The sequence below is a fragment of the Syngnathoides biaculeatus genome, chromosome 3 (assembly GCF_019802595.1).
Source record: "Syngnathoides biaculeatus isolate LvHL_M chromosome 3, ASM1980259v1, whole genome shotgun sequence".
In the NCBI taxonomy this organism is placed as follows: Eukaryota; Metazoa; Chordata; class Actinopteri; order Syngnathiformes; family Syngnathidae; genus Syngnathoides; species Syngnathoides biaculeatus.
Genome location: NC_084642.1, coordinates 18,031,232 through 18,049,829, shown reverse-complemented (window position 1 = coordinate 18,049,829; position 18,598 = coordinate 18,031,232). Strand labels below are relative to the sequence as shown.

At 44.1% G+C, this 18,598-nt stretch overlaps 1 long non-coding RNA gene across 4 annotated transcripts; it reads left to right on the top strand.

The window, feature by feature from the left end:
• The first annotated feature begins 5,900 nt into the window (after positions 1-5,900).
• Positions 5,901-11,641, top strand: LOC133497846 (uncharacterized). 4 transcript variants are annotated; one of them, XR_009794123.1, is made up of 6 exons: positions 5,901-7,810; positions 7,910-8,090; positions 8,558-9,057; positions 9,205-9,313; positions 9,390-9,594; positions 10,318-11,641. It is a non-coding gene; the product is annotated as an uncharacterized LOC133497846 (long non-coding RNA). The 4 variants fall into 4 exon arrangements; XR_009794122.1 differs by having other exon boundaries at positions 5,901-8,090; positions 8,558-8,673; positions 9,011-9,057; XR_009794121.1 differs by having other exon boundaries at positions 5,901-8,090; positions 10,346-11,641.
• The last annotated feature ends 6,957 nt before the right edge of the window (positions 11,642-18,598 follow it).

The following is an 18,598-nucleotide window of genomic DNA, read 5'->3' as shown; positions in this document are numbered from 1 at the left end:
CTATGCAGTTGAGAAAAGAAATTTAATATTTAGTCCATATCGCATCTTGACAAAAGCAAAGCTAGTCGACAGATTAAAGCCAGCTATTGTCATTGTCACACTTTCCTTTTTTTCCATTATTCAACTTTAGCACCACACACAGATACTTTTTGCCCTTCAGCGGATTTATGAAGTCAGCAACTCTATCAGTCATTTGTGCAAAATCCAATGCAGCTCTGCTTACTTTTTGGCTTTGAGATGATGGGGGTAGCATGGCCGTGGTGGTGGTGGGCGTCAGACTTGTGAGGGACATGAGTGTTTCTGCATGATAGTGTTTCAGAAAGTGTTGACAGGTGGCGGGACTGGTAGCCTGAAAGTGGCTCTGCATCTTTGCCCAGCCTAACCATGAATGGCAGTGTCAGCACAGGGGTCGTCATCGTGTAAATTAGTCATTAACACTTCAAAACGACTCTCTTATGGACCCGCTTTCAGAAATTGGCAGAACAAAATGTTTAAATTCACACATAGCCAACTACTTTATTTTTAAACACTTAAAAAGTGAACTTTAAGTTCCCTTTGTTTCGTATAATGTCAAAGAAATTGTAATTTTAATTAATCTCAAGTGTAATTAACTGCTGCACGCTGTCATTCGGTTTCGTGGAGGCCGGACCCACGTGGAGTTACCTTCAACCCAGTTCCTGCAAAATGGTCAGTCCCGCTTCGCTCTGATCCCAGTGCGTGTTCTCACATCGCTTTTCCTTGAAGCAGGAAATGAAGTGAGCCCCGTTAACAACTGTTTTGGCTTCTGTTGAACTCTTGAGTCTAATGGGAGACTTGCCAACTGCACCAATATGTTTGCATTCCCAGAGACCCCCTGGGATCCTGACACCTCCACCCCCACCCCCCACCGTCCTTCCTGAGCTTCCGGATAGAATGGTGAACACTGTCTTCTTTATATATAAATGGGGGGGGGGGGGTGAAATGCCCTGCTGAGATGGTAGGGCTATTAGGATAAAACAGATTGAAGTCCAGATTTTCTTTTGTAGATATCTAAGTCCATTTGTATTTCATTTGTGCGAATGGAGATAGGGTCTGGCTCGAGTCGGGGCCGTTGAGCCTCGTACGCTAATCTCAAGGTGAAAATGGGGGGTGTTGGGGGTGCAGGGGGCTGGGTGTGTGATAAAGGTGCCCTTGAAGACAGGTTTGTCTGCGGGTTGAGCTTGGGTCATGGACAATTTGTACCTCGTCAAGCCTGGGGCTGGTTTTACAATGTCTGAGTCTAAGTGCCTAGTTCCGATGGCGTGTCCACTATTTGGAACTATTTGTATCTACCGCGTCTTAAATACCCCAAAAGTCACACAAGCCCAAGACCAAAATGGACAAATAACAGACGCGGACAAACAAGTGTTTTTGACTACCAGCTGGAGTATACAGAAAAAACAGGAATATCGTGCACCGTCCACGCAGGACGACTGGAGCCAAGACTCAAAACGTAAACTGGTTATTACTCGACTTCATTAGCTCCTTGTAGAGTACTTTTTGTCATGCGATTTATTTATTTATTTTTTTTTTTACTTCAAACCTTTATTTTATTCTGAGACTGAATGTCAATAAAGTTACTCCATGGACAGGATCTTGCCCAGGTCGAACGTGGAATGGATTAATTAAAATTCCAACGGAGAAAGTGAGTCTGGGCAACATGTCGGATTTGTGGTCCGGATGTCGGACTCACAGTTCTGAGGTTGGGGAATCAAATCTCATCTCCCTTCTTCTTGTTTGGAGTTGGCTCCATCATTTCCCCAAGGTCGTGCGTTTTTTCTTCAGGTTCTCCGGCTTTTTCCCAAATTCCCCCAACATGCAAGTTAAGCTGATTGAAGACTAAATTGTGCTTCAATGTGAATGTGAGTATGAATGATTGTCTACAATCCACCACCCCCCACCATCTCATCTCCTCTGACAGACCGCAGGCCAGTCCAGAGTCAACTGTGATACGTTCCAGCTCCCCGGTGACCCGAATACGGGCACGTTCTGCTGTATATAAAATGAATGGGATAGAAACTCGTAATTCAAACAAAGACGTGTCCCTGAAGGTATTCTGTTGGATCTTAGAGGTGCTACTTTATATAAATTTCTTTCTGAGAGCGTACGTGCCTTGTAAAGGGAGAATATTTGACAGGAAGATCTACAACAAGTTTGGTTTCAGGTGGAAGGAAACATCGACTGCACTGATCTTGAAGCAGCCTACTGGACTCTGGCGGTTTCTCCACACGAAACATTGCACAAGTACCACAAAACAAAAACAACGAAGACACTGCGCCGTTACATGAGTGATGAAACTATGGTTTGTTCAGTGTGCACAAAGAAGAAATGTTTGGCGCAGGCAGGCTGGGGGTCTTGTTAGCTGTCAGGCCAAAACTTTTTCCTCACTTATTGATGGGGTTGGGGGGCTAAATTACAGGCACAGACAAAGGAAGAACACTTGCAAAAGTTTGCCCAAGGGAGACTTTCATATTTCAATACTGGATGTGAAAACTAGAACCAACACAGACACAATCCCCGATGAATTTTCTTTATTTAGTTTTCTTTTTACTCTGAGTCCTTTCCTTTGGTCTCTTCGGTCTGGCGTGTCTATTATCCACATCTCGGGGCGTTATCAGCGCAAAGCCGTCTCGTCCGATCGGGCCAGCGATAAGGGCCTAAATAAATGGATTGCCTGGCCGACGGACACAGGTCAAGCCTTGTTTCTCCATGTTTTTCTTGTGTGTTTTCGTACGTGTTTGTCTGCAGGGGAAGTGCAGGGAGGGGGGGGGGGGTACACAGACAGCCTCAGCAGGCTAATGAACTTATTGATTTCAATTTCAGGCCTACGCTCTCCACTCGCCTCTCACTCCTGAAGCGTCCATCCATCGCTGCAGAAAAATTAGTAACTCTCGTTCCAGGGAGTTTTTCTTGTTTTGACCCTACTTGGTTGTGAGATGATGAGGTGGGAACCTGTTGCTATAATGGTCGTTTATTACTACTAAAACTATGAAGTTGATTTCCTTGTAATTTTTAGAGGGTTTGTACCAGAGACGATAACAGGAACCAAAACTAATTACGATGTAGAAAAGCGCAATGAACATGTTTGTACTGGGTGTTAAGTACAAAAGGATTAAGTCAGGACTCTCACGATCTTCCATAAAGCCGAAAGGGACAAGCCGGAAGAAACTTATTGTTAGGATTGCTATTTATTTAAACATTATTTATATATTTTTTTCTCAAGTATATATATATTTTGTCTACATGCAAACTGTTTTTTTTTTTTTTTTTTTGTAAATTTAATTCCTGGTTCACACGGGCAGTGGCATTATTATTCTTGGGGTGTCAAACGTGGATGCTTTCACAGAGGCTACATTGACTCACACCAAAAAGAACAGATGCTTTTTACTTCTGAAACCACAATATATATAAATCCTCAGAAAAAAACATCTTTTTTACTTATTTTGGTATAATAGTGCTCAGTTGGTCTGTCATTTAGTTTAATGTGGTAGTCATAATAACTGCTGTTAGGAAGCTTACAGTGCCCTGAGACTTATACTGTATACACATGTTTTTCCGGGATTAGTCCACTGTTTAAAATTGTATTAAGCAATTGGTTTAAAAGTGGTAGCAGCTTGCTGGGAAATGCTGTTTCTAAATGTGTTAAGGCCTCCCGTGTGAGATACATGCCGCTTTCTGTAAGACTTAGCGCGCACCTGTCCCCTAACTGAGGCCAAACTAACCAAACGACAAGCTGCATGAGTTTCATCAGTCACTGGTTGGGTTAGGCGGGGGGAGTCAAAGAAGATGCTGAGTGACCGCTTCCCAAGGGGAGACCCTGGGAGCAGCTGAGGACTCGATGTGTATATTTGCGAGTGTCTCGACTTGGTTTGCATGCACGAATCTATCCGTATCGAGTGTCGCATGCACGGCATGTTTTCCCCGCAAATTTTGACGTGAGCGCATGCAACACATTCCCAAAAGAAGCTACTGGATGGAAAAATGAGAGGCCACGGGTTCTGGGACAGGAAGCCTAACGAGCACTGTGGGAGCGTCCGCATCCGATACCCCCGATGATGTCCACCGGCTAAACAGTTAAAAGGTCCGGTTGCTATATGTAGACAAACCCGATACTCTGGGAATGACAATAACAAGGCTCCAGTCCGTTTTTCCAACGTGTGGACGCGGGGATTGATGCCGAGCGGCTTAGCTTTTAATAGGGCTGTCAGAGTCGTATTGTTTATGTCGTGTTCCAGATTAATCCATTCTTCCTTTATGGGCCTCTGCAGCCACCGTAAATTGCCGGTGCGAAGCCGGTCCACCGCTGAGTTACGCCTCAGGGATCAGTGCCACACACAGGGCGGAAAATAAATCATTTCCCTCGGATTTAATGTCGAGCAATACCTGGGCCCTTTGTAAATAAAGCCACAGATGTTTTTACACCCCTCCTCACCTCTCCCGTTCTCCCGCTCTCCCCCACTCCTGCCTCCGGGGTGCTTATTGAATCTAGAAAAGCAGAAAGTGAGGTGGGGTGGGGGGTTGGGGGGGGGGAGCTGGCGGCCCATGAGAGAATACGAGAGAGCAGAGTTAAAGGGCTACCCGCTGAGGAAAGGGGGACGAAAAGTCAGAGGGGTGATGAAGAACCACAAAAAACAGCGATAGAGAGGATGTAGATGTAGATGCAAGGAAGAGGGGGTTGTGGCAGTGGGGGGCGGTGATGTATGTGTGGACTCCTCTGGTTCTGTGGGTATATCAGCTTGAGATCTGACGGACTGTCTAAAAGCAAAGCGCGCCCCTCGGACACAGCCGGTGGGTTTTCCCCGACATGACCGGTAGGATGGCCCGACCTGGGCGGGGGCCTGGCCCCTATGCTTCCATCGGTGTTAAAACTTCCACCTTGGAGCGGGCAGTGTTTGCAAAGATGCGGCGACAGGAAGAAAGAGAGAGACAGCAGCCAAAAGGAATGCAGAATCTGCTGTCACGAATTCATGAGTTATACATGACGTGCTATATGAAAATGCTTCCTGTGTACTCTGTGTATCGTGTTCTTGTCTTCCCATCCTCCCCTTTTAACCCCTCTGCCCGCCTCCTTCTCTGCTACGCTACTTCCAAGAACTCAAAGTTGCCTTTTTCTTTCCAGCAACCAAGTATTCCTCTGGGTGTTAAATGTTAATCAAGGGATGCAGCAAGGACGACACAAAAGGGCCGGGGGGTTCGGAATCCTCTCTATCAGTAAGACCTCCGCCAGGCCCAAGGAACTCCAATTCTTATCATCCATGTATTTTCTAAGTCACTTATCCTCACGAGGATTGCAGGCATGCTGGAGCCTATCCCAGCTATCTTTGGGTAAGAGGCGGGGTACACCCAGTACTGCTCACCATCCAATCCCAGGGTACATAGAAACAAGCAATTATTTGCATTCACAATCACACCTAGGGGCAATTTAGAGTGTCGAATTAATGTCCCATGTTTTTGGGATGTGGGTTGCCCGGAGAAAACCCACGCAGGCATGGGGAGAACATGCAAACTCGACACAGGCAAGTCCGGGATTGAACCCGGGACCTCAGAACTGTGAGGCCACACAGTCCACAACTTGTTAGCGTATCTGCCTCATTATTATTGTTTTGTTATTGTTATTGCCTCAACATGCAATATTAATTGGACAATCTAAATGGCCCCTCTGTGTGATTGTGAGTGCGGCTGTTTGTCTCGATGTGCCCTGCGATTGGCTGGCAACCAGTTCAGGGTTTACCCTGCCTCCTGCCTGTTGACAGCTGGGATAGGTTCCAGCACTCCCCGCGACCCTTGTGAGGATAAGCGGAAAAGAAAATGGATGGATGGATGGATGGATGTTTTCTTTGCAAATATGTTTTTCAATTTTTTTCATTTTCTTCTTTTTTACATTTTTTCAAATTTTTTACATTTACATAATACAAATTGTAACTTATACTTACATGTTTACATGACTAAAGTCTTGAATGTGTTTTTTTACACATCAAATATCAATGCTGTATATATATTTTTTTCGTTTTGTTTTTGCTTTCCCCTTTAAAATATTAAAAAAAAAATGTGTTTTCTACATTTCTCAATTTTTAAAAAAGGTAGTTTTCTTTCCCTTTTAATCCTGCCCCTCCCGAATCACTATTACCTTTGTTTCAGTTTTAATAAATCATTAAATGTATCCATTTATATCTACATACGCGGTGTTGTTGGGAAGCCCTGCCTGCGTATGTAGGAGTGTAAAGTGAATTCTCGGCATCCCCACCAGACGGGTTTCTCTCGCTCCATCCTGGGAATGTTTGATCCACACATCCACGACGGCTTTAATAGTTTGACCGTAATCCTGCTAACTAACAAGAGGTAAGCGGAACGCACCTGGCACCTTAATACATCGGCGCGTCGGCTCTGAAGAGCGCACGTCACATTATTACATCAACAGCTCCAATACTAATTCATCCCAAACACGAGTATTTAACCTATCCATTATTCATTTCCCCGACAATGCCAGGGGGCAAAGAAATCAGTACTGTAGATCTGCCCAGCTCCGCAGAGGCTGATGCATTATTCAGGGGTGTGCCGGGCTAAAAGACTGCTCGCCTTGTTCTCGACTGCTGGAGGCAACGATCCTCTCGCAAGGACAACGTTCCTCACTCTCAAGTCAAAGTTGCATCAGCGTGTTTGCTCACCGCCGCTCTCGACCCAAACATGCGGCGCAATCGCTGTCTGTTCCTTTCGTTGTCTTGCCTGTCCCACAAGCAAGCAGACATTCTCTGTACAAGCGCTTTTGTATTAACTTTGGCCTTTTCCAGCTTATACTACTATATAAACTCTACGTTACAGTACAAAGCCAAAGTTGAAAATTCATAGTCAGCATCAAAGCATTTTATGACGCCAGTGAAAGAGCTGACATACAATACCTTTACAGTACTACTTTAATTTATTCTGTGACCAAACTCGTAACTCAATTTCCATATATTGTGCCCGCAACGGGCGGGGCTTGTGAGTAACATCAGGATTGTAGTCTTCATGACTTGAGTTTTGGCCTTCTGTAGCTACCTGCGAGTGTTTTCGTCGTGTATTTGTTGTTTGACTGTTTTTATACTTTTTAATCAACAACTGAAAGTGCACAGGGGAATGTTGCTTTTTCACTTCACTCCGCGTTAGCGGCGGCGTATATGAAGCTCGCTGGTAACTCAAATTTTAGTTCACAGCACTGGGCAAAGAATAAGCACTCGTATGTCAATTAACTTTTTTTTTTTTTTACGTTGAGCGCACAAAAACAAGGCCGACCTCGTTCTCTCATGAGAAATCAGCTCCATAATTTGATCTTTGTCAAACTTAAGTTGCTGCAGGTGTCTAGCAGGACGAGCGATAGCCTCGGGGCTCACCGTGCTACAGCGCAAGGGCCCCGCCGAGTTTAGCCGTCATCCCCCGCAGTCTGGCGGCGGCAGCGTTTTCAAACGCCGTCCCATCTGAAGTTGCCCTTGGTTCTACATGTGTTGTGGTAATTATAAATGAGGGTGGCTAAGATCTGTACAAACCCATCAAACGTCGTACAGCTTGCCGCTATTGTAATAAAGATCAAATGGCAGGCGGAATCAGTGGCCATTTTTTTTTATGGAAGGAGAACTGACATACTTTCTCTTCACATCTTTTTCTCGCTCTACGTATGTATATGTCGCTACATGGAACATCCCTTTTAATTGCCGTTTGTTATGTGAACTACACACGGCAAATTCAATCCACTACAACCCTGTTTGATATTGGAGACCAAGGACCCTCGCTCAGCGTCTGGCGATAAAGAATATATAGCGTATGTACTCCGTGCGTGAACCTCCCGAAGCACGTAAAGGTCACTCCCTAATTGCAACACAACCACTTTTCCCGCTCGCACTTTTTCTTGTTGTTGCAGCAAAGCCGGCTGAGGTCATCTGACCAGAATGTGGAAGATGTGCAAAAAGAAGCTGCGGATCAAACAGAGTTCTGTCTGACAGGAGGAGATAAAGAGACTGTCAGCATCGCCTCAGAACAAAGCCGCTCCGGCCCCGAGCTGCTCCCCCGATGGCGGCGCCGCGTGGAATGGGAAAAGGCGGGTAAAGCAAAATGATGTCTGATACAACAGTCAAGTTTCAAAGTGTTGCATGGATCGATGTTTGGGAAGGCTGGTAGCCGTGCGGGTGCATGACAAGCTACACACCGAAGCCAAAGCGAATTTGGCTTTGCACTAAATTCTTGTCATTTGACTTGCATCCATAGGATTGCGTGACAAATTCAATTCAATGTCCCCATAAAAAATCTAATCCAATTGAATATATTGATGGACAGATACATTATATATTGTTTCTTGAAGGAGGTCTGTGCTTTCTTTAGAGATATTAAAGTTAAATCAAATTCAACTAGGTTTTTACTGCTGTCTAGCGAGTCCTCATCGTGAGAAATTGACTGTCACAAGCAGGAAAGTCTGCGGTCTGCACTTCACCCTGGAGCAAATTATTCAGCCAAAAACCCTCCAGGGGTAAAAAGGAGACTAAAACAAGGTTCCGTTGTGGTATTGTTGCAGTGGAATGAATGCTCCATTCAAGTGCCAAGGCAGGTGTTATGGAGCGATTAGCCAGACCTGATCAACAGGAGATGAGGAGCCGACGGAATGCGCCCTTGCCGCTCTTAATGGTTATTGTGAGTCAAAGATGTCGGTGAAATAATCAAGCCCAGGTCAAGTGAGATCAAGTCTGCTTGCTATTTACATGCCAAAATATCTCGCCGTGACTCAAGTGCAGCATAATGTCTGCGACTGGAGTAGGAACATTTTTGTCTGATTTGTCTTTGAAATATCTACAATATGTACTGTTGATGTTTTCCCACTTTCTATAATCGAGTGTCATCGTTGCATTTGGTGAGTCTTTGTAATCCAAATGTAGAATTGCCTCTTAGACCTTGTATATCTTCTGTAAATTAATCTATTTCAACTTTGATTTTATGTTGTATCTGGTGTTTTTTTTCCTTCATCTTCCAGGAATTGTGCCCGGAACCTAGCGACATTATCATGCTGCAATATTAGAGGTGAAAGTCGTTCATCAATGGCACCGCACTGGATTCGGACCACATCCCGGAATCTTTGTGCATTCAAAATGTCATCGATACAATGCACCTGTGTTTGTTCGCCATAACAACACCTGTCCTTCCCATCAACCCACCCTCTCTCCCCAGATCCATGAGCCACCCATGTGATGCAATACATAGTGTCTGCTGTCTGCACTTTACAGTGAAAACCAGGATTCACCCGTGAAGGAAACCAAAGTGCCAGAGGCCAACGAATGTTAGCGTTTGATCGATTACGTCTTCGAAATGCACTCTGGTCAAGACCCTGATTTCAGCAGCTTTCTGGCTTGCAGGTTTCAGACCATCGTGGGTCGAGACCCTGATTTCACAGTTGTCTGACTGGCAGGTTTCAGACCATCTTGGAACTGAAGGTGCTGGATGTGGAGCTCCCGGGCTTGCGAGGGCACACGCGTTCAACGGCCGTATGCCGGGTTGGATATGCTACCGATTCCCCTGAACCCACTTTCCTGACTGTTGAAGGAACACTCAGTTCAACAGGTATGGAGGACAGTCCTGCAGTCAAGGTGTCAATTGAGACATCTCTGGCACTGCACATTTCACAGGGGCCTTTTATTGTGTGCAGCCTTCACTGTCAAACCACTACCTTGATATGCCATTCCCATGAGGGAGAGTTTTATTGAAGTAGTTGCTATTAACACACATTTAAACAGGTTTGTGATGAATATATTTTTTAAATCAGTCTTTTGTGTGCTTAGATCAAGTTTTAGATCTTTGAGTTTGGCTAATGAAAATGGGAGCAAAAACAAAAGTCACAATTATAGTTTTTTTTCAGCGTAGTTATGCAAATCACTTTTCACGCAAATGAAGCTCAATGTTTCGTATTATTGGGCTTCTTGGCCAGTTTTCTTTCAGCATAGACGAACCTCCAGTGAGTCAATCAAGGCGGTTCGGCATTAACTGTAAACTTTGAGAGACCTCATAATCCTACCGCATTGTTTTTATTGGCCACTCCAAAATACTTTCCAGGATAATCATTTTATCTGATAAATGAGGATTTCAAACACTCTTATCTGCTGTGCGCTTGCACTTTTCTTTCTTTTTTTTTTTTAATCCTTCTATTCTGTCTGGTTGGTTTTTAATTGATTTCGCAGGACGGGGGGGCTTTCTTCCCGAGATAATACGCGCACGCGAGAACGAGGTCACGATCCTTAAATGAGGGAATTTCACTGGCGCTGTGTCTTTGCTTCGGTGTGTTTACAGTCCTCCTTTCGCTTTTTCTCCACTGAAGATCTGCTGTTTGGGAACACTTTCAGTTGATGTTCTACCTCCGGGCTTGGACCAAATCTCTGCGTATTAGGATCAAAAACACTGTTGGCGCCGTTCCCTATGTCTTTACATAATTTGGTCATTGGGAGCGTAGCCAAGCATGGAAAGTAGACCGCTGATTATCCAATAATGTTGCGACCACAAGACGTGAATATATATTGAAAAAAAAAATCTGTGCTGTGTTGGGCCTAGATAACGGCTCATCCAATGAGACGGCCACTCACCTCTCCGGCGGCAGCTCGGCTCGACTCGGAGGCCTGCCGGGAAAAAAAGCCGCTTATTCCACTTGCAGCCTAAGAACAGGTCTCAGGTTTGGAGGAGTTGCGCAGCATAAACAGGACCGTTTCGTCTGGGGGGAGGGGGGAACGGTGCTGTAAGACGGCAAATGGAATTTTTTTACATTCGCCGTGCAGGTTGTTTTAACCTCACGTCTGCTGGTTTATTGGTTTGTCTGGCAGTGGATGCTTAAGAAAAATGTTTGGCCTGCTCCTGCTACCTCATATCCTTTTTTCATATTATTCATTTTTTTAAATCATACTATATTTTATTCACCTGTTTAAAATTGTAATTTTTTGATCACATGTTAATTTTATAAAATTTTGATAAAATTTGACAAGTGATTTAAATCACTAGTGTTACATTTGGGTTAATGTTTTTACTCTATTTTATTTTTTGTCACATTTTATTCAATTTTATATTTAATTTTATACTTTATGTTGTTTATGACACAGAGGAGTCATGGGAGAAAGTTTTGTGGTCAGATGAGACCAAAATTGAACTTTTTGGTCATAATTCCACTAACAGTGCTTGGAGGAAGACGAATGATGAGTTCCATCCCAAGAACACCATCCCTACTGTGAAGCATGGGAGTGGTCGCATCATGCTTTGGGGGTGTTTTTCTGCACATGGGACAGGACAACTTCACTGTATTAAGGAGAGGATGACTGCGGCCGTGTATTGTGAGATTTTGGGGAGCAAACTCTTTCCCTCAGTCAGAACATTGACGATGGGTCGTGGCTGGGTTTTTCAACATGACAATGACCCGAAGCACACAACCAGGAAAACCAAGGAGTGGATCCGTAAGAAGCATATCAAGGTTCTGGTATGGGCTCACCAGTCTCCAGACCTAAACTGAATAGAAAATCTTTGGAGGGAGCTGAAATGCCGTGTTTCTCAGCGACAGTCCGGAAACCTTTCTGATCTGGAGAAGATCTGTGTGGAGGAGTGGCCCAAAATCCCTCCTGCAGTGTGTGCAAACCTGGACTACAGGAAATGGTTGACTTCTTTAATTGCAAACAAAGGTTACTGTACCAAATATTAACATTGGTTTTCTCAGGTGTCACACCAATAAATCATCAAAAAAATCATACATTGTGATTTCGGAATTTTTCTTTTTAGACTATCTCTCTCGCAGTGGATATGCACCTACGATGAAAATTTCAGACCCCTCCATGATTTCTAAGTGGAAGAACTTGCTATATAGCAGGGTGTTCAAATACTCATTTTCTTCACTGTATATGCAGAGCAGTGGTGGGCAACTACATAATATTTTTCCACTTTTAATTTTGGTGAGGTGAGTATTGCGTGTTGACAAATTTGTTGTTACTTCTGGATCATAGGCGAGGTGAAGACAGTGATCCACACATCCAGCAGATGGAGCTGTGTTGAAAAAAAAATGTTGCGTGTGGTAGTTGTCACTGTCAAGCATTTTGTAATGCACATTATTGCCACCTTCAGGGCTGGATCTCAAAAGGTCATTAGCCGTTTTGATGAATTTTAATAAGCATGCAACAGGTTGTTGTTGCTCAGCCTTGGCAGAGGTCTGCGCTCGACTGAGGTCGTCTTCTCAAAGGAAGAAAATTTTTATACAGCTGTATGCCATGCATGTATGCCTAATTTTTTTTTTTTGAGGAGATGTCAGTTTCAATTGTGTTACAATGTGGTTTCGCATACAGTAAACCTCTTGGGCCGCACCTCCTGGACTCCATATGGACGATTGCGCTATTTGCGGAGGAATGTTAACATGTATACAGCTGAAATCAATAACAGGTTTGGGTTTTTTTTTCTTTTTTTTTCATTCTTTTAGAGGGAAGGGCTCAAAGGAAATGCTTAAATACTTATACTCTGAGTTATTAAAAATATATTCAATATAGATGTTTGAAGACTAAAAAAATTTAATAACGCTGATTCAGTTTGGAGGAAACAAACAATGATGTTGAGATTTTGTTATGTATTTGTTTATTCTGGCATGTGTGGATCTGACGAGCGTGCTAATCTCCCTCCGGCACGATGGCCCGAGTCTGTGGGAATCCCGCTTGCCGTGGCACGGCACGAACCCTCTCCCATCCTTCCCTCAGGCACCTGTCTGGAGGTGAGAGGTCACCCTGTCGGGACTAATCCCCGACAGTAACCTGAGCAAGCCGAGGGATCGCGACGGGCGCACATGCGTCGGCAGAGCCAGCCGTCCCTTAATACTCCCGCTAATCGCATTTTAATTGAATTCCGGCGAACATGTAAAAAGCTGGTTGAGTTTTGTTATTCCATTTCCCAAACAGATGTCCGCGGTTATCCGTGTAAAGTGATCTCCGGCGCTGACGTCGTCTGTTTGGACAAACGGGCTGGCTGGTCTGGATGGGAGAGTGGGTAGACCGTGATATTATCGCTTTTTGGGGGAGCAGAGGGAGAGGTGAATGCTATCATTCCCAAAAGTTCACACACCTTCGCGTGCCGGCATGTTTACCTTTGCGATAGTCGCTCAATGTGTGAAGGACGCATTTTAGGGCTCAGCAGGGTTTTCACGCCATCTTCGCTCCAGCCATGTCCACGCCTGTTTGGACTGGAGGAAGATAGTGAAAAGTCACACTAAAATGGATTCCAACATGAACCTGCTACACTATCATACTCTTCTTTAGTGCCTGAGAATCTAGTGACTTTTATGCCATGTTAACAACTACAAAACTGTAGCAGAAGTGAGGAAATAGTGTAAAGTCCCAGGTTATCTGAAGTTTGCTCAAAAATGGCCTTTTAAAGTGAAATACAGTGAGGAGGGATGACAAATTGTTCAGTGTGTTGAAATGATGTTTGATGCAATTACTTTTTGGTGCTCTGTGGAAAATTTGATGCAGAACCAGATCATGTCCTCCCTCTGTCCAGAATGCAAATATCCTGTTCTTAATCCTCCTTGAACCGGGTAATCGCTTGCAAAATGGCGAATGGATCAACAAACAAGCAGAAATGTGACGAACGAAAATGTTTTCCATTTGGTCAAATTCAATGATTTTGCCTTTGTCATGAGGAAGGCCAGTGCCACCTCTGACACCTGTCACAGCTGTTTTCCATTTGGACTCTAATTAGACTAATTAGATTATTTAAGTTTGGAGTTTTGTCACTGGCGATTGCCAGTTCGTGGCCTTGTGTCAGTGTGTTGCGTTCACTGCCAGTAGGATTCTAAACCACTGAGAGTCAGTGTAGTGTTGAGCTATTATCGTCACAGCAATTTTGTGCCCTTTTGTTAATCACGTCCTGTTATGCTCATTAGTTTGCCCCATTGTCATCGGACCTTGCTTTACGTCTTTTGGATCCTGCCTAGCGTGTCTGTACCTCTGCTTTGTTTTGGACTGCTTTTTGGAATCGACCAGTTTCCGAAATAAAACCACACCTAACATCATGCCTTCGTCTTGGGGTCCTGCATTTTGGTCTGCCTCCGCACCATTGGCCCATGACAGTGTTTTTGGTGTCTGGTGCCAAATAGAACCCCCCCCACCGTAGAATAAAATATAGTACAGTCCTACAGTCTTACCAACTACCTATGAATAGAAAAGTAGTCATCTTACTTGCAAACGGACTGGTGGATGAATAGAAATATAGTTCTCCAAGCTTTCTTTTTTTTGTTTTTTTTTGTTTAGATGGAAGCTATCCCTCAGGTCCAGAATTGAGAATGTTTCGTTCCCATCGGCTTACATCATCCTCCACGAACAGGGAAGTAGCCCTCAAACTCCCAAGTGGACACATGATAACTAGATAGTCATATACACAAATGCCGTCATCAGATAGTGACACAAATTTACTGCATGACACACAGTACAGTATACTGTCATGGCTGTGCCTAATCTTGTGTAAGTATGTCACCACAGAGGTGAGGGGATGGGGGGTTGTTCCAGGCACATGCCTCTAGCATGTCTGATTAACCACCTCAAGCTAAATGTTTGCTGTCTCCATCAAACTTTCTTGTTACATATTGTAGCATTGCTCTCCTAATAGACCCACTTTAATCTTTGAAGGAAACAAAATTGAAACACAAATGTCTCATTTGATCATTCAGGTCTCCTTCTAAGTGCTCGAGAAAGAACCGAAGGCGCTGTGTGCGGTGCGTAGGCCCTAATTGCTGCTAAAGTGTATTATGCAGATCTGCGATTGCACTTAAATCGACACAAGAAGCAAAACCAAATTTCTTTCGCCCAAACAAAGCTCGCAGTTGCTGCGTGTTCGCAGGCGGACCTTTTCGATCCGCCTCCCCCTTAGCACCGTCTCTCCCTCGCAGCTGTCGCACGAGCCTGTTGGACATCCTGGATGCCGAACACACAAACCCGAAAAGATTAGTGTGCCATGTCGACCCACTGCTTCTGCAGATGGCACGGATGCTTTTAGCCCGTTCCCCGTAGACACAGACTCATTGATCTTTCATACTAAACTCCTCACAGCAGGACTCTTGATACTGTTTTATTCATCACTCTGGCATTTACTTGCCGGGCCAATAAAGTTTGACATGTGTGGGTTTTAGCTGTAGGGGGCACTGTGGTTTCTATGCGGCGTGCCGTAAATCCCCTGCAGTAAGAACTGTCACGTGCTGTTAAAAATCTCCCCTGACTCGCCTTCTTTCAGGTCCAAATCCAAGCCATAATTCACCAGTGTTGTCTCTCACCTTAACGCACAGCCATTAAATGTGTCAAACATTTAGCTAGGATTTGCTCCCATTTTCATTTTGTTTGCATGACCGCTGATGAGATGGCAGGGGGGGGAGTGGGGAGTATCAATTACTAATTTTCAAGGACCTGGCATGACTAGCTGAGAGATCTCCTCCAAGACTAACACAGGGGACAAGATGTTATTTTTTTCTTTTCGTTTTTTGAGGGGCTGGTCGGGTGGGGTGGATAGTGTTTGGCTTCATTTTTCCGGGAATCCGCAGCACTCGGTTGGGTTTTGGTGGTGAAATTTGGTTCTAGCGGGGCTCCACAAGATAACCCGTATGACAGCACACTCATTAGGAAAAGTGAAGCATTGGGATTTCCCAGTCCCTCTTGCACCAATAAGGGTGTTTTTCGTTTCCGTAACAGACTTGCCGTCTGCATTTGGCCTCTAGGGGGAGCTTAGCCTGCTTTTTTTTTTATTGCACTGGCAAGTGTTGAGATGGTCTTTTATAGAAGAAGTATGGATTTATGACTGCGGTCATAGTTGCACAGGTCTTCGGGGTTCCAAAATGGGTGAACAGTGGCCCTCAGAACCAGATACTATGCATACCTTGTTTCTGTGTATTAGCTCTGGAAACAGCATAAATAGTCCACAGTATCCACTTTGCTGTGGTGCTGTTTTTTATTTTGTTTTGTTTTTTTTTTTTTTTTTTTTTTTTTGCTGCCATCATTTTCCTTTCAATTAAAATGACCTTACCATGGCCGATGACGACATGTTGAGAAGTTCAACACACCGTCTTCTGTTATTGTTTTTTGTCTGTCTCGTCGCATCAGTCCGACTGAGACGGATACGTTTCTTACTGCTGGTTTACCACGGTACTGTTTTGAAGTGGACACCAGACTGCAGTCTAATGGAGATATTACTGGTACACACGATTTAATTGGAATACTTGCTCTTTGTCAATATGCATACGTAAGGAGGGAATGGATTCATGGGCTGAAAAACTGTTCTTTCAGCTGTTGGATATATACCTCTAATTTATTGGTTTGGGCCATTATACATTGGACCATCTCATGTTGTTTTGGAGATGTAGAAAAAGCAATGGCTCAGACCAAAGGCTATGTAAGAAGAAAGTCATAATTAAGGTTTAGGGTGTGCTTATGAAGAGTAACAGGTGTAGTTGTACATTTCAGTTGCAATCTAATTGACTGGCCTGATAGTAAGTTTGTAACATTAAATTTTATCCACAATAGGTCCATTTGTTTGAGTTAAACATGGGTTTAGTATCAATGGAAAATACGAGACATTTCTATCCATACATCCATTTCCTGAGTTACTTATCCTCACAAAGGTCACGGGAGTGCGGGACCCAATTCCAGCTCTCATTGGGCAGGAGCCGGGGTACACCCAGAACCAGTTGCCAGCCGATTGCAGGTCACTTGGAGACAGACAACACTCACAATCACACCTAAGGCAATTTAGAGTGCCCAATTAATGTTGCATGTTTTTGGGAAAACGGAGTGCCTGGAGAAAACCCATGCAGGTACGTGGAGAACATGTAAACTCCACACTGGCAGGGCCTGGATTCGAACCCCGGTCTTCCGAACTGTGAGGACAACGCTCTAACCATTTGCACCACCGTGCCGCCCCATACATTTCTATATTAAATGTAATTATTGTATAATGTCTACTACAAATTATAATACTGTCCAACCAACTAGAGTAAGAACCACCTTTTGAGATGTGTGTTCTGTGGTGTTTTGAGGGTTAATTTAGTAGTAGACCAGGACTCTCAATCACTGATTCTCGGCCCAATCCGTGCCCCCCCGTGATCCATGATCCGCTGAATGACATGCAACCCAGTGGAGTGCTTATTAGATTCTGTTTCTCAAGCAGAGCAAGAACTGTAAATCTCTCCAACCTCGAGCATGTTGTTTTAACTGGCTCGAACAAGCCGCTCTCTGTCTACATTACCACAGTTTAAAGTGGATGCCATGTCGTTTTTGGCAACTTGGGGGAGTTAAATGCGACCAACACTGGAACCTACTGGTGTGAGAGGAAAACCCACAAGATGATTAAGAGTCACTCTGTTTGAATAGTAATTGTACGGGGAAATCAAATTGTAAAAATAAGTTAACTATTTAGTTAATACATGAAGTCGTTTGTTTAGGAGTGCGCTGACATATGACGTTTCGAGTGTACGAATGGCTCGCAATGAAGTATGAGTATGTGCAGTGGCGTAACAATACATTCCACAGGAAGGCACGCTCAATAAGCATCGCACTTTCTGTTTTGCGTTTAATTGTTCATATTTATGGGCTGCTAGTGTCTACATACACAAATATGAACCGTAATTACAACTTTACAATTAGGTGTGTCTTGACGAGGTTAGTGAAAGACTTCATGCTAAAAAGTAAAATGATGACACGCTTGAGGTACCTCCTGATGTTTATCTTGAAAAAAAAAAATCCTACTTTTGGAGTATGTGGTGTAAAATGCCAAAGAATAAAAGCCAAAAACATGCAGTTAATCCTTTTGAAGCTCGATGTGTCGACGTTTCATAGAAAGTCATGCATCGTAATATTCTTATAAGATCCAGCTACTCCTCGACAGACAGGGGCGCCATTAGAGGCGCATTTAGTTCTCCAGCAAAAGCAGAACAAGATATTTTAGTAGTTTTATCGGTTTGAGATTTTTCTCCCAATGGCTCCTAAATCTGATGGAAGCACCGTCTGTCCCAGTCCACGTCGAACTACCGACTCTATTGTTTGCTCATGTTTTCCTTTTCCTCTGCGGATCGCCTCACTGTGACCGCGTAATGAAGCGCGTTGGCCGGGCGTGGCGGGCCTGCTGTGACCAGATCAGATATGTGCTCCTGATTATGAAACTCCCTTTCAGTCACTGACAGACATGGTAATAAATGTGTCCATAAATTGAATTTTGGGCAGGAGCAGGAATATCTAAAAAAGTATTTGGGCTGATTGTCTCCAGCCGACATGGCAGCGCTTCAGTGGGATTCTGGGGAGAAACCGATCCCACTGTAGTGCGGTTGGAAGGTTGAGTGGAGGGTGGAGGAATTTTTTTTGGGGGGGAATTTATTTTATTTTTTTTATGTGTATGTAGGGGGATTGATGGCCGGCCAAGTAAAATAAAGAACACTTTATTGCTATTGAGAAAATCATTTGATTGGCTCTGCTCAAATAAAAAGATGGAAAGTGGCGCACGTCTGCTTATGTCACTGCATGCCTGCGTGTGCGTGGACGTTAAATTCAATACGACGCATTTGAAGGATTACAGCTACACCACA